Source organism: Pleurodeles waltl, chromosome 11 (assembly GCF_031143425.1).
Source record: "Pleurodeles waltl isolate 20211129_DDA chromosome 11, aPleWal1.hap1.20221129, whole genome shotgun sequence".
Lineage (NCBI taxonomy): Eukaryota > Metazoa > Chordata > Amphibia > Caudata > Salamandridae > Pleurodeles > Pleurodeles waltl.
In genome coordinates, this window is record NC_090450.1 from 834,317,372 (window position 1) to 834,333,331 (window position 15,960).

A 15,960-nucleotide genomic window follows, 5' to 3' on the forward strand; every position below is an offset into this window, starting at 1 on the left:
GAGTCACAGATCATCCTTACTGGTAGGAATTCTATGCTAAGGCCTATAGTTATCAAGGTTTTGTTGTAGGACTCTTACCATGGGGATAAGACTGCTTAGTTTAGGGATGAAGCACCACCACATGTGTGTGACTGAGTCAGTCCTACACCGACTGGAAGCTGTCGGACAGAACTCTTCAGGTTGGTAGCAGCACTTCATCCAAGCCTAGAAAGTAAAGGTGATTTTAGGCAGCCTATAAACATGATACTCTGACTCCTCAGGGAAGTTGTGGTCAACAGATCATACCCTTTTCTCTCAGTTACACAAAGTATCACACATGTGAAGGCAAAAAAAGAAATGCAGGACAGGTTTCAATGCATTTATTGTAGAAACTACATTCCGTGATAAAAGGCATGAGCTGTGATTATTAGGAGGATGAAACATAGTATAGCAATGACTGTGATCGCTAGAGTGAAACATATTAACAATCCCAACATCCTGACATAATCATGAGTCTAATAATTCCTACTTACTACCTAATTCCCAACACAAGAGCATAGCAGTGTTAGCCCTTCTGCCCGTCCCGGTCTGTGGAAGGAGGCCCAACATCATACCTGAAAGAAGGCAAGGGTCTGCCTGTTGTTCTGCTGGCAGTCCTCCTGTATGGAATGAAAGACAAGGCCAAGGTCAGGGAAGCTGTTGGCGAAGTGGCACACAGCATGACATGGTGCTAGCTGAAATGCCCCTCTACCCTTCTACGTCCTATGTGGTGTTTATATCAGACATGATATTATATCTATCTTTAGAAGGTTGACTCATTAACTCTTGGATTACCAATACTAGGTAAACTATTGTGTATAAATATGACAGCCTTGAGCAGGGCACAGAGTGAAATGTGTGCAAGAGACAGACAAATTTGTAATGTAAACAAGCATGTTTTCTAAGAAAGGCAGCTGATAAAATAGAAAACAACAACCTAAGCCATAGCCATACTAGAAAACTACAAGATCACCAGAAGAGACCGAATCAACAGACCAGGAGGAGGAATCGCCATAGTCCACAAAAACACTATAAGAGTCTCCACCAACTCCCACAACACCATCAACTCCGCCGAGCACCTCCACTTCAAAATCCACATCAACGCCAACAGCACACTCAGAGGAACACTGGTCTACAGATCCCCTGGACCCAGACCGCAGTTCTGCGACGACATCGCCGATGCCATCAGCTCTCAAGCCCTCGCCTCAACAGACTACATCCTCCTCGGTGACCTAAACTTCCATCTAGAAAATAACAACGATACAACACCACCAACCTAATCGACAAACTCGCCAACTTCGGCCTCAAGCAACTCGTCACTTCACCCACCCACTCCGCAGGCCACACACTCGACCCCATCTACTCAGCCACCAACAACGTCTCTTTCAGCCACACCACCGAAGTCAGCTGTCCAGACCACCGCTGCATCCACTTATCCTACCAGAAACCAGTCACTCACCACCACCGCACACAACCGCCCGATGCAACTGGAGCAAAATATCAATGGATCAACTGATCTCCACTCTCGCCCGGGCCCCACCCCCTGGAACCCCGGACCCCAACACAGCCACCACCAGCCTGCATCGCTGGATAGAAGATTGCGCCAACACCCTCGCACCGCTCACTAAAACCCCAAACACCTACCACCGAATGAAGGCCAGCTGGTTCACCCCAGAACTACAGGAATCCAAACGGCTATGTCGCAGAATGGAAAAAACCTGGTACCTTGACCCTACCAACTCCAACCACATCGCTTTCAAGGATGCCCTACGCAAACATCACCAACTGATCCGCACCACCAAAAGGATCCACTTCAAAAAACGCATTGACGCTAACGCTCACAACAGTAAAGAGCTCTTCGGCATCATCAATGAGCTCTCCACCCCCAGGACCTGCTCCAACGAACCCCCGCCTTCACAAGAGTTCTGCAACTCACTGGCAACCCACTTCCGTCGAAAGATAGAAGAAATCCACAATAGCTTCAAACCTCAGACCCGCCAGCTAACTACAAACACCCAAGAACCCAACGCTCCAAGCAACACCCACCTACTCCACACCTGGACCCCCGTCAACATAGAGGGACACCTCCACCACCATGGCCTCCATCCACTCCGGATCACCATCGGACCCCTGCTCACACCATATCTTCAATAAGGCAAACATCATCATCGCCCCCCACCTCTGCAAAACCATCAACAGCTCCTTTCAGTCAGCCACCTTCCCAGAAAGATGGAAGCATGCAGAAATCAACGCCCTGCTGAAGAAACCAAAGGCAGACCCAGATGACCCCAAGAACTACCAGCCGATCTCCCTCCTTCCCTCCCAGCCAAGGTCATCGAAAAAATCATAAACAGCCAACTATCCCGGTTCCTGGAAGAAAGCAAGGTACTCAACACCTCCCAATCCGGATTTCGCAGAAACTACAGCACCAAGACTGCACTCATTGCTGCCACAGACGACATTAGGACCATGCTCGACGAAGGAGAAACAGCAGCACTCATCCTCCTGACCCTCTCCACAGCTTTCGACACGGTATGTCATCACACTCTCCGCACACGCCTCCACAATGTTGGAATCCGCGACAAGGCACTCGACTGGATCTCGTCATTTCTCTCAGGCAGAACCCAGAGAGTCCGCCTCCCACCGTTCCTGTCAGAAGCCTCCAGAATCATCTGTGGCGTCACCCAACGATCTTCTCTCGGCCCCACGCTCTTCAACGTTTACATGGCCCCCCTCGCCAACATCGTACAAACCCACCACATCAACATAGTTTCCTACGCAGACGACACTCAGCTCATCCTTTCCCTCACAACTGCAAAGAACAACCTCCACAACGGACTTCACGCCATCGCCAGCTGGATGGAATCAAGCCACCTCAAGTTAAACACAGACAAGACAGAAATCCTCATCTTTGGCACCAACCCCTCATATTGGAATGATTCCTGGTGGCCCACCTCCCTAGCGAACCGGGCCCTCACCCACCACCCACGCACGCATCCTAGGCTTCATCTTGGACTCCACACTCAGCATGACTCAGCAGGTCAATGCCATCTCCTCTTCCTGCTACAACACTCTCCGCAATCTTCAAGAGGATTCCCATTGAAACCAGGAAAACAGTCACCCACGCCCTGGTCATCAGCCGATTGGACTACGGAAATGCCCTATATGCAGGAATAACAACCAAACTCCTAACAAAGCTGCAAAGAATCCAGAACGCATCCGCCCACCTCATTCTGGACATCCCACGCCGTGACCACATTTCCCCCCACCTCAGAGACCTTCACTGGCCATCAGTATCAAAGAGGATCACCTTCAAACTCCTCATCCACGCACACAAGGCCCTCCACGACACAGGCCCAGCTTACCTCAACGACAGACCAGACTTACCTTCCACACCCCCACCTGCAATCTTCGCTCCGCCAGCCTCGCCCTCGCCTCCACCGCCGCACCACTGCCGGAGGAAGATCCTTCTCTCACCTAGCCGCCAAGACCTGGAACTCCCTACCGCTCCACCTTCACCAGACCCAAGACCTCTTGACATTCAGGAAACACCGCAAGACATGGCTCTACGACCAGTAGCTCCCCCCACCAGCGCCTTGAGACCCTAACGGGTGATTAGTGCGCTCTATAAATCCTTGATTGCTTGATTGATTGAAATGCGAGCTGTGCTAAAATATAATAAAATGAATAAAAGCAAATAAAATGTGTTTGCGTCTTAAGGCATAGGCTATGGGCCTAAGAGCTAAAATACTGGTGCCCAGTCTAGAAGCTAACAGAAAGTAACAACAGCTTTGCTTCACCCTTCACCCTTAAGCAATACCACTGACCTGGTCAGTGCATTGGTCTGCCTCCCGTGACTCCACCCTGTAAAGAGAGCGCTTTACCTGGCTCCTCTGAACTCCTGACCCCTGTCAGGAGTTTGAGGCCCTCCTCCACCTGCAGGTTTCTGCCTGTGCCTCATCCCTGGTGTCTAGTGGGAGAGCTCTGCTCTCCTACTAGGCTACCTTCTGCCTCTCTCCTCCTTTTGCTTTGCTTTGCTCTCTGCTCTGCTTCACTACTGTCCCTTAGTACTCCTTTTCCTCATTTCTCTCTCACTCTCCCTCTCTCTCTCTCACTTTCACTCTCCCTCTTTCCCCTGTCACTGCTGCCCCCACGGCAGCCCCCTTTTTTGGCTCCGCCCCCTTTTTCGTGCAGTTTTTCATCTCACTCCTGCCTCCCAGCTGTCCTCTCCCCCCCACCTCCTTACTTAATGGCGGCCGCTGTGTGGCCACTCAACGGACGCGCCGCTGGGCAAGCCCGTCTGAGCCCCTGGTTTCCCCCCCACCGCCGCCACGCACGTCTTCACTATGACGCCGCCACCATCCGTGCCCTAAACACCGGCCGCTCCTCCGCCTGCCTTTAAGCCTCCCAGCAGATCACCCGCGGACCCTTCTGCTGCCAGAACTGCACCTTCACCAGCCTCCACGCCAACGACCCACCCACCAAGGCAGGACGAAACCATCTCAGATGTATCCTCCTCAGTGTCGGCTCCGTCCACTAGCACACAGTAGAGCTATGGAATCTACTCAACTCAGCCTCCCCAGACGTCGCCTTCCTGACCGAGACCCGGATGAACCCCTCCTCAGCACCTGACATCGCCATATCCCTCCAGTACGGCTACAAGGTCACCCACAGGGACTGCTACAACAAACCAGGAAAACGCATCGCCATCATCCACAAGAACACCCTCAGGATCACGACAAACACTGAAGACACCCTCAGCACCGCCGAACACATGCACTTCCAAATCAACACTGACCCAAACACCACCCTCCGAGGACCCTCGTCTACAGGCCCCCGGCCCACGACAGCAGTTCAGCGACTCCATTACTGACATCCTCAGCACGCACGCTCTTGCATCCACTGACTACATACTCCTCGGAGACTTAAACTTCTACCTCAAGAACACCAACAACAACAGCACCACCACCCTGCTTGACAACCTCTCCAACCTCAGCCTCAAACAGCTCATGACGACACCATCCCACTCTGCAGGACACACACTTGACCCTATTTTTTCCGCCAGCAATCACATCTCTTTCAGCCACACCAACAAACTCCACTGGACAGACCACTGCTGCATCCACTTCTCCTTCAAGAAACCCACAACACACCACCACCCACAACGGATCCCCCACCACAGTTGGAACAAGGTCACTGAAGACCAACTTATCACGACCCCCTCTCAGAACTCACCCATCGACACCACCAACACTGATGCAGCTGCCCGCAACTTCAGGCAATGGGTCAACACCTGTGGCAATACTTTCACCCCAATCAAGAATCCCTCCAACGGACACACTGACAGAAAGGCCTTCTGGTTTACCGCCGACCTCCACGAATCTAAGAAAAGCTCCCGAAGACTCAAAGGAAAATGGCACCAAGATTAGACTCTGGACAACCTCACAGCCTTAAAAAAGCCATCCGCAGACACCATCAACTCATCCGAGCTGCCAAGAGAACTACCTTCACAGACCGAATCAACAAGAATGCACACAGCCACAAGGAGCTCTTCAACATCGTGAAGGAACTCTCCAACCCCAGCTCCAATGCCAACGATCTCCTGCCATCCCAAGACCTCTGCGACTCCCTAGCCTCCTACTCTCACCGCAAGATTGCAGACATCCACAACAGCTTCAGCACCCAGACCACCCCGGCAACCACCAACATCGCAGATTCAACTCTGACCAACCTCCTGCTCTCCTGGACCCCCATCAATGACAACGACACTATCGAAATCATGAACACCATCCACTCCGGCTCTCCATCTGACCCCTGCCCTCACCACATCCTCAACAAAGCAAGTTCTGTCATCGCACCCCAACTACGGAAGATCATCAACAGCTCCTTCGAGTCTGCCACCTTCCCGAAGAACTGGAAAACGCGCCGGGATCAACGCCCTCCTCAAAATCCCAAGGTGGACCCAAAGGACCTCAAGAACTTCCGGCCTATCTCCCTGCTCCCCTTCCCGGCATCGAGAAGGCTGTCAATAGACAACTAACCCACTTCCTCAAGGAAAACTACACCCTGACCCTTCCCAATCCGGATTCCGCAGCAACAACAGCACCGAAACAGCCTCATCGCCGCCATGGACGACATCAGAACCATACCACACAGCGGCAAAACTGCAGCCCTCATGCTCCTGGACCACTAGGCCGCATTCTACACCATCTGCCACCAAACCCTACACTCACGTCTCAGCAATGCTGAAATCCGCAACAGAGTCCTGGACTGGGTCACCTCCTTTCTCACTGGCAGAACCCACATAGTCCGCCTCCCCGCATTCCGCTCGAAGGCCACCGAAATCATCTGCGGCGTACCCCAGGGTTCGTCCCTCAGCCCGACCCTCTTCAACATCTAAATGGCCCCGCTTGCTAACATCACCTGATCCCACAACCTCAACATCATCTCATATGCCAATGACACCCAGCTGATCCTCTCCCTCACCAAGCACTCCACCAAGACCTATCTCCTCGAAGGAATGAAGGCCATCACCGAATGGATGAAGAGCAGCTGCCTTAAACTCAATTCCAACAAGACCTGAAGACCTCATCTTCGTCTCCACCTCCTCCACATGGGATGACTCCTGGTGGCCTGCCACTCTCAGAACCACTCCGACTCCCACCGACCACGCACGCACCCTAGGATTCATCCTGGACCCCTCACTATCCATGACCCAGCAAGTCAACACCATCTCCTCCTGCTGCTTCAACACCCTCTGCATGCTCCGAAAGATCTACAAATGGATACCCACCAAAACCAGAAGAACAGTCACCCAAGCCCTCTGAAGCAGCAAACTAGACTAAGGCAATCTCCTCTACGCAGGAACCACGGCCAAACTCCAGAAGAGGCTGCAACGCATCCAGAACGCCTCCACACGCCTCATCCTGGACATCCCCTGCCACTGCCACATCACAGACTGCCTGAAAAACCTGCACTGGCTCCCAGTCAACAAGAGAATCACCTTCAAACTCCTCACCCACACTCAAAAAGCACTGCACAACACCGAACCAGAATAACTCAACAGATGACTCTCCTTCTACACCCTGAATCAGCATCTCCGCTCTACCGACCTCGCTCTCGCAACTGTCCCACGCGTCCGCAGAACTACAACCGGCAGTAGATCATTCTTGCACCTCACCACCAAGACGTGGAACACTCTTCCCAATCACCTGCGCCAGACCAAAGACCTCCTTACCTTCAGGAAACTTCTCAAGACTTGGCTGTTCGAGCAGTAGCAGCACCTCCCCCACCTTCTCCCACTCACCTCCTCAGCGCCTTGAGACCCTCACAGGTGAGTAGTGAGCGTTGCAAATTCCTGATTGATTGATTGCTTTAAAGGGACACAAGGACGCTGAAAAGCCTAAATTAGTGTTATCAAGCCATGCACGGCCACCGTGTGTCCCAGTGGGGTTTGATAAATCTAGAAAGGGCAAGGCAGCACAAACTGTTGCATTGCATTACTCTGCAGCAGTAAGGTGTGCCATGGGTGGAGCATATGTGTTCCTAAATATCGATCCATGCATTCTGGTACATTCCCAGATTTACCAACACTGGTAGACCCTGGAATGCATCGGAATTGCACATCTCCCCACCAGAGGTGCCACAATGAGAAATATTATTTATCCTCATTGTTTCCTCTTTCTAAGTGTGCTGCACAGTTCAGCCCACATAGAAAGAGGAAAATGCCTCTGAGGCATACTTCCTACAATGCAGTCACATTTCCACCATGGTGCAAGGGTGCCTACATTGGTGCTAGGCAGAAGTTTGCTTGCCAGCACAGGCAGAGAGCAGGAATGCACCCTAGAATGTTAAATGCAGTGCATTCCTGCCCTCTCCCGTTCATGCAGTGCAATGCAGCAAGGTGGCTTGCCTCATTGCGTTTCATGTAGTATTGATTAAAAATGGGCCTAAGAGTGCATATTCTGAAAACACATAAAATCAGGATTTAAAACTTATCACAGTGGTTGGAATAGTCTATACTAATACAAATGCATTACTGCCCAAAGTAACCATTTTTTGCAACTTCTTAACTGCAGGGAACAAAATAATTTCTGTGACAAAAGCCGCAACTAACTGAGCTATTTACATAAAATACAAATCTGTGATCTAAATATTTTCTGTTGTGCTTTGCAGCAGATACAATAAACCTCTGTGCAAATTATAAGTCTAAACGTTGATCGACAAAACTCATATCTCTACAACATGTACAAAATTAGCAGTGCTGTATTTACATTTTTATGATTGTCTGTGAGAGTGTTCTGGTAGGTGCGTTACAATCTCTCATCTAATGGATCTTTTTAAGTTGTTGAGGGTGTTAACAAATAAAAAAACAATTCAATTTTCATGAAGTCCATTAGGAAACACAATAAGACCAAAAATCAGTGATTCAAGTTGAGTAATTTATTGCCAATTAATAATCAAGTCAGTATGTATGCACAACAGGAGAATATTAAAATGATACAAGATTACAGCTGGCAAGGTGAAATATTGCAATATGTTCAGACTCAGTAGGATAAGATACAAAATAATCACTGCCACAACAATACAGAAACTGAGAATTAGAAATAGGTGTTTGTTAATGAAACTCCAATTCTCTCTTACAGGTGTCTTATAGATGCATTCTCAAGCCATTTAATCAGGGGTTTGAATTAAGAAAGGAGGAAGGTTTGTTAAGTGGAGACTCAAGGAAGTTCAGAAATGTGAAAAGGTGTCAGCATAGTAAAGATCCAGTAGAAGTCTTCCAGAATTGGAATAAGTGTTTAGCATGAATCTTCACACTTGCAAGAATAAAAGGAAGCAAAGAGGTCTGTGTCTCTCAAAGTCTAAGGGAATCTGCTGTAACTTCTAATAGCGTGAACATTAATTAAAACAAACAGAACCTTCATTAACAATTGCATCTCTTCCCACCCCACCAGGAACCAGTCATTTCTCTTCTTGTGATGTTCATTTTGAACATTACCTAAATTTCCCATCCTTCAGAACTTAGAATTTTGCTGCAACCTTGAGCATCCCCTTTGCTGATATGTGATGAATAGAGGACTTCAGCTGCTCATCAGAAATCTTTCTTGCCAAGATTTCTCTTCTCAGGTTTTACTATGAATAAACCAGTACATTCAACAATATTCCTTTCTCTAGCTAATGCATCCTTGGAATTGCACCTGCAAAAGTAAGAATATGCTAACAAAGCAAATTACATTTCGAAATTAAGGCCTTTAGTCCACCTAACTTTAACTAAACATTAATGTGCATTTTGAATAATGATTATACATACACACATATCATTTTCAAAATAAATGCAAAACGTGAATAAAAGAAACATTTTACTTTTTGCAAATACATAAAGTGTATATGTGAACATGAATAATGTATACTTGAAATTAATTTAAATGAACTTTAGTCGACCTGTTTATATGAAGCTTCAGTTTGTCAATAGTTACATTTCATTAGTGTGTTTAAATGTTCACACATGTTAATATTATTAAAGCACACAATAAATACAATATCAAAAATAAATGCACAATTGCACAATGATAACATGTAAAAGGTGGAGTCCAAATTGCACTACTCCACCTGAAATTTGCCAACACCAGGAACTCTGCAAACGTTTTTTTTAACCTAGTTAGATATTTCAAAATGCAGCACCCCTCCAATGCTGCCATCTTGTGCGATGGCACTGTATGCATTCACCTAAAGCAAGCACTGGGTCAGGCTGTTTCGGCTCAAGAGAAAAAATCTTTGTCAAGGGTCCTAAGTGGCTGATAAAATGTCGGATGATTTGCTTTTTTCAATGCTTACATGTCAGATTAAGCATCCTATGCTGCATGTGCTATCTCTCGTAAGACATTCCATTATGCTGAGTGTCATTGACAAACAGCTTTGGATCCTAAATAAGAACAACCTTAGAAAGTGGGACCATATTGGTCCTAAATAACAGTGGAAAGAAATAAAATCCATGAATCAAACCTAGAGTGTATGCTGAGTGAGATACAACACTGAGATTAGGCTGAGCTTTGTCATTTTTCTCGTGAATGTTGAAAACTTTGCAGTCATGTTTTTATAGTGAACTGTAAGTTACCAGTATTTCGTGTCACTTTTTCATCCGAGCACGAACCTCACATAAAAAATGTAACAAGAAACCAGCAGGTGACTGTGAGGTATTTTCTTTACAAATCATTATCACACTGTTATCTCATGAGAATGTTTAATGCAAGATCCACCTCGCATAACAAACAAATACGCAAAATCATGTAATGAGTAATTGTGAGAATCTTCTGCCTTAGTTAACATTTCGCACATGGCTAGTGTTCATTTTCACCGTGTCAGCTTAGGGGCATATTTACATGGCCCTAGCGCCACTGGAGCATCACTTTTTGTGATGCTTAGGTGGTGCTGTGAAACCATATACAAGGCGGCGCTAAGCCACTTTTTGTGGCTTAATGCGGCCTTGTAAATATGGGCCGCTCTGATGCAGTGTTCTGCCTCAGAGGGGCATGCAATGGGTGTTGCTGTGGGTGATCCACCGCAACACCCATTGCTTTTGAAACTGCCCTAGATTTACAAGAACTCATAAATCTGTGGCAGTGCCAAAAGCTAACACATTAGCATGGTGCAATGATGAGAAATACTTTTATTTCTTCTTGTTTTTGCTTTTTCTATGTGCGCTGCATTCTTCGGCACACACAGAAAAGGAAAAAACGCCATGAATTAATGTTTATGTGCAGGAAGGTGTTCCTTCCTGCACATAGACAATCATTCAATAATGATGATTTGCTACTTCTATGCGTGCTGCAAGTGTCAAATCGCCATTGTAGATTCTTTATATGCAGGAAGGGACACCTTCCTGCACATAAACAATCATTCCCTTCAACCCAGACACCCTTGCACTATGGTGCAAGGATACCTGCATTGGCGCTGACAGCTACATTTAGTGCCAATGCTAGGGGAAACATAGGGGTGCTCAGTATTTGTTTAAATACAGCGCATCCCTCAATTTCAGAAGTGATGCAGCATGGCACTGCCAATTTTGGCCCAGCACCGTGGTGCGCCACTTCTGTCTAAATATGCCTCTTAGTTTATTATAAACACGCTGAGCCATTTACCATCAATCACCTTATGCCATACCAATATGTTAATCTTTCTACTAAGATGTTGGGCTTTCCTTTATCAAAGTCACTGGAGAAATCCAGTATTAAAGTACCAGTAATTTGTCCTTTACCCTGGCAACCAAGATAGCTCTTTCAAGTGAAGCAATGCAGGCGTTCCACCTTGCAAAGGATGTCACCCTTATATGGACCAATGAGTCAGACATAGACAAACGATTTTCCTTTGTGTGCCCATTAGGGGTGTTTGGTGACAGAAAGCAGAAGCTAAGTAACATGCATTTTACATGACTTGCTTGTAGCTCAAATGCATAGATGTGTACAGTAAATATTTGTTATGATCTCCACATGAGACACATTGCATCTCACGCTCGCAAGAAATATGAGCTAGTTAATAACGAAACCTAACAATAACATAAATCAAATTAGGAAAAAATCTTCTCAGCTTTGTATGAAATACACTTTTATAAAAAAATATTGCTGCATGGAAAAGGCATATCCTCTTCTACATCAGTAATCTCACGATCAGTACATTGCATGTAGAGGTGTCTGAGTTTTGGTTTTCTATAACTACACCTCAAATTACTGATCTGTTGAGCAAAACACTTCTCTCCCTAATGTCGTTATTGCTTCTTATTTGAGCAACGAAACTAGGCTGATTATGTGGTGTGATCTTTGCTAACAGTGATAAATCTATATTTAAAAAATAAATTAAAACTCAGTGCCATGAACACATTTGTACCCTCTTTAGATTGATTCGAGGCTGGTCTGCGAACCAATATTGTTTTGATGTTTCTGAAGATCAATATTACAAACTATTGCCTATGTCTAAATGTGATCTGACCAATTGCAGATAAATCACTCAACGGTGCGTCACGTTCATATTCCAATTTCCAAAACTGTAATCTATTTCCTGACATTTGTAAACGAATTACTTAAATTTAATTTAGTTTATAAGGTCGCAGTGTTTTTATTAATTAGATTATTTATTTCACGTTTTCGACGCTTCAGTGACGTTGGAGAACCTGTATGAATGCTATTTTTATGACTGCCAGACAAGACCCGTACCTACCGGTACCTAGTTTAATTCCGTGGCACGATCGCTTTAAAAAATGGTATTCAGAATAGACATGGCGATTATTGTAAATATGTGAACTGCACGTAGTATATCTATGCCACATCAATTCTGAAATGTGTCTGAGTTAAGATCTGATTTTACAGAAGGAGCAGCCTTTTTTTTCATATCAAATTATCCTCATCACATCCAATCTGCCAGGGGTGTTCTGGTCCATGCTTTTCTCTCAGGATATGTGGCCCATCGAGGCATCCACGATGCACATTTAACATCCTGGTGATGTGCGCGTCCCGGTAGACTCTGCAGCCCTTCAGAAATAAATGGTCAACATAATTGTCTTAATTTAAATGGACAACTGGGTGACCAGCCAAGCAGTGATGATTTACAACCAGCTAGGAACCAGTTCTCACCTCCCACATCAGTCTGCAAAGAATGTATAGATTTTTCTAGTATCACATCTATGGATCACCAGCTCAGGTGTAATCTTGGCGCCTCTCTCAGGGGTCCTGCGAGATGTGCAGCTGCGAAAGCTATCATTACGATTGACCGACAACGCAGCCCACTTTAAATGCATCCTCATGTCTCCCTCCAGAGAACAAAGAGAAATGTTGTGAAAGTGCAAGTGCAACATACAAATAATAAACTGTTCCTTCTTTGCTGATCTTCTAGTGTAGACAAAAATAAACAAATCAAAATGGAATATAAATGTCTCAGCTAAATTTGTTGCGCAAATTGCATCAAAGTGTGACTGGATTTATTTTGAAAGCTTGCTGATGCTTAAAGGAAAGTAGGGCTGGGCATCAGTCAGTCACATTTTAGATCATAGACGGCGACAAAGTTTACAGATATTCACACAGGCCAATCTTTGGGGGAGTTTATGATTATGTAAAAACAGAATTAATCACTTTGATGCAGGTTGAGTTTCTCAATAAAAATATTTCAGTAAGTGGCTGCTTCTAGAAACACACTTGGAATTTTCTTCCCCCAAATCTTTTCTGGTATTGAATGAACCACTCTCACTGAACATGCACAGATGCCGTTTCAGTTTAGCATGGTACATACCTGCCTCACTTTATCACAGACCCAATTTAATGCATCCTGAGAGAGTTCAGGTGCATGATTTATAGTTACTTATCTGATGGACCGTTTAATGTTGACTGAGACACCAAGGGAGTTAGAAATAATAAAACATTTACATTTTTGTGAAGCTCATTTGACCACACAATAAGGACCAGGAGTTTCATTACCAGTTAATAATATATATATGAGGTGTGTGTGTGTGTGTATATCACTGTATTGCTCATGGGGTACATTTCCCAAACTCCCTTTAAAAATAAAGAACTCAAGTGTACTGAAAAAAGATGTTTTACCCAATACACACACACACTTAGGCCCTAAGAAACTCTATGGGCCAGATGTAGGAAAGGATTTGCAAGTCGCAAACGGCAAAAACTGCCGTTTGCGAGTTGCAAATCGCATTTTCCTATGCAGAAATGCATTCTGCGAGTCGGGACCGACTCGCAAAATGCATTTCAGAATCGCAAATAGGAAGGGGTGTTCCCTTCCTATTTGCGATTCCTAGTGCTATGCAATACCATTTGCGACCGCATATGCGGTCGCAAATGGTGTCGCAGTTACCATCCACTTCAAGTGGATGGTAACCCACTCGCAAATTGGAAGGGGTCCCCATGGGGCCCCTTCCTCTTTGTGAATGGACGCCAAATTATTTTTTCAGGGCAGGTAGTGGTCCAAGGAACCACTACCTGCCCTGAAAAAATACCGAAACTAAAGGTTTCGGATTTTTTTTAAGTGCAGCTCGTTTTCCTTTAAGGAAAACGGGCTACACTTAAAAAAAAAACTGCTTTATTTAAAAGCAGTCACGAACATGGAGGTCTGCTGACTACAGCAGGCCTCCATGTTTGCGAGTGCCCATAGTCGGTATGGGGACGCAATTTGCGACCCACCTCATTAATATTAATGAGGTGGGTCATTGCGACCCCATACCGACTCGCAGATGGTGTCTGAGACACCGTTCTGCATAACATTTTGCGAGTTGCAAATAGCGAGTCGCTATGACTCGCTATTTGCAACTCGCAAAATGTTTCTTTGCTGCATCTGGCCCTATATAACTTGCATATTTCTTCCATTAATACACAAGCAACACCTCTACATATTTCCTCCCACACAAGTACTCAAACTTTGCCACTAAATCAAAAACATTAAAATCTATCTATCTATCTATCTATCTATCTATCTATCTATCTATCTATCTATCTATCTATCTATCTATCTATCTATCTATCTATCTATAAATTCACAATGTTACAGTGATGTTATCAATGATGTCCTTCAAAATGTCATGGGTGATGTCATACATGAGGTAAATAACAATGCATGGAGTGGGCGTCAATTAACGTTACTTGAGGGCACAAGTTATAGGTACTTGAGATGACTATAACTAGTGAATTTCTTTAACCTTAGGTATTTGTCCTTGTGTTACATAGCTGGGTTGGAGACACCGCACAGACTTCAATGCACTGTTTCATCAGCAGACCAAGACGCACAGACTAATCATGGTGCTCCTCTCATGCTGAGTATAGCATGAAAGCAGCACCTGGATTGCGAGGGGGCCTGTGCGAGCGAGAGGAGGAGTGAGACGAGGAGAAAGGCAGCCCGCGGCGTCAGGACAGGTAAATTTGTTTAAATAATTATTTCTACGTCCCCCCTTCCTCCCTCCCTTAAGAATTGCAGTGACCACCACTGTCTATGGTGATCCCATGCAAACCCCCAAGGATTTTGATGCAACTCCCTATCTATCTACCAACATTGGTCAACAGGAATTAGAGTACAAATCTTATGGCTCCTCGAGGCAGGTGTAACAAGGAGAAATGTTTTCATTTCTTTCGCTTTACCAACTTTGCATGTGCCCTGCATTGTGCAGCATACATACAAAGTTGGAAAACATTGAAGCATAACTGTTGCATGTATGGAAACATACCAGTACAAAAAACTGTGGTTCAGAGAATGCACATACCCTTGTACTATGGATCAAGGGTGTGTGAATTGAATTGGGGCATCGCTGACAAAAGTGTCCTAGCACACAGGGATAGAAAAAATACACCATAGTCTATAGATATGGTGTCATTTTTCTCTCCCACTTTGATGCAAGGCAGCAAAGATACATAGGTGGTGTGTTGTCTTGCATAAATTCATTGTAAATCTATTCTTCAATCTCACACAATGCCACTAACTACCTGTCACTGACTCTCACTCACTTTCGCTCATATTCCTGCACTTGCTTAACACACAGAGACAACTGCTGACACTTACACACGCTCACTCAGATATACACAGTCTCACCCGCAAGCGCCACACTATTTAAATGTAAGACCATTTTTATTTACTGCAGCTGCCACTAAAAGTTGCGGTGCTGCTAAGTGTGCTCCATTTTTATTACACTAATAGTGAATAGTATAATATTATACAATATTACTATAATGAAAAGCAGGAAGAAAATAAGGAACACAGAGTAGGTGATATATTTTTGTCACCTATTTTGCCACCTCTGAGGCCATGGGTCGAAAAGTCAGTGCCAAGGGTTTACAAGGGGCTAGCAAGGGGTTGAAACTGCAACCCCTGAATGGTGCCCATGTTTTTTTACAAAACCAAACAAAAGTCATTTTCCTACGACGTGAGTCTTAGCTACTTTAGGGCACATGTTATAGA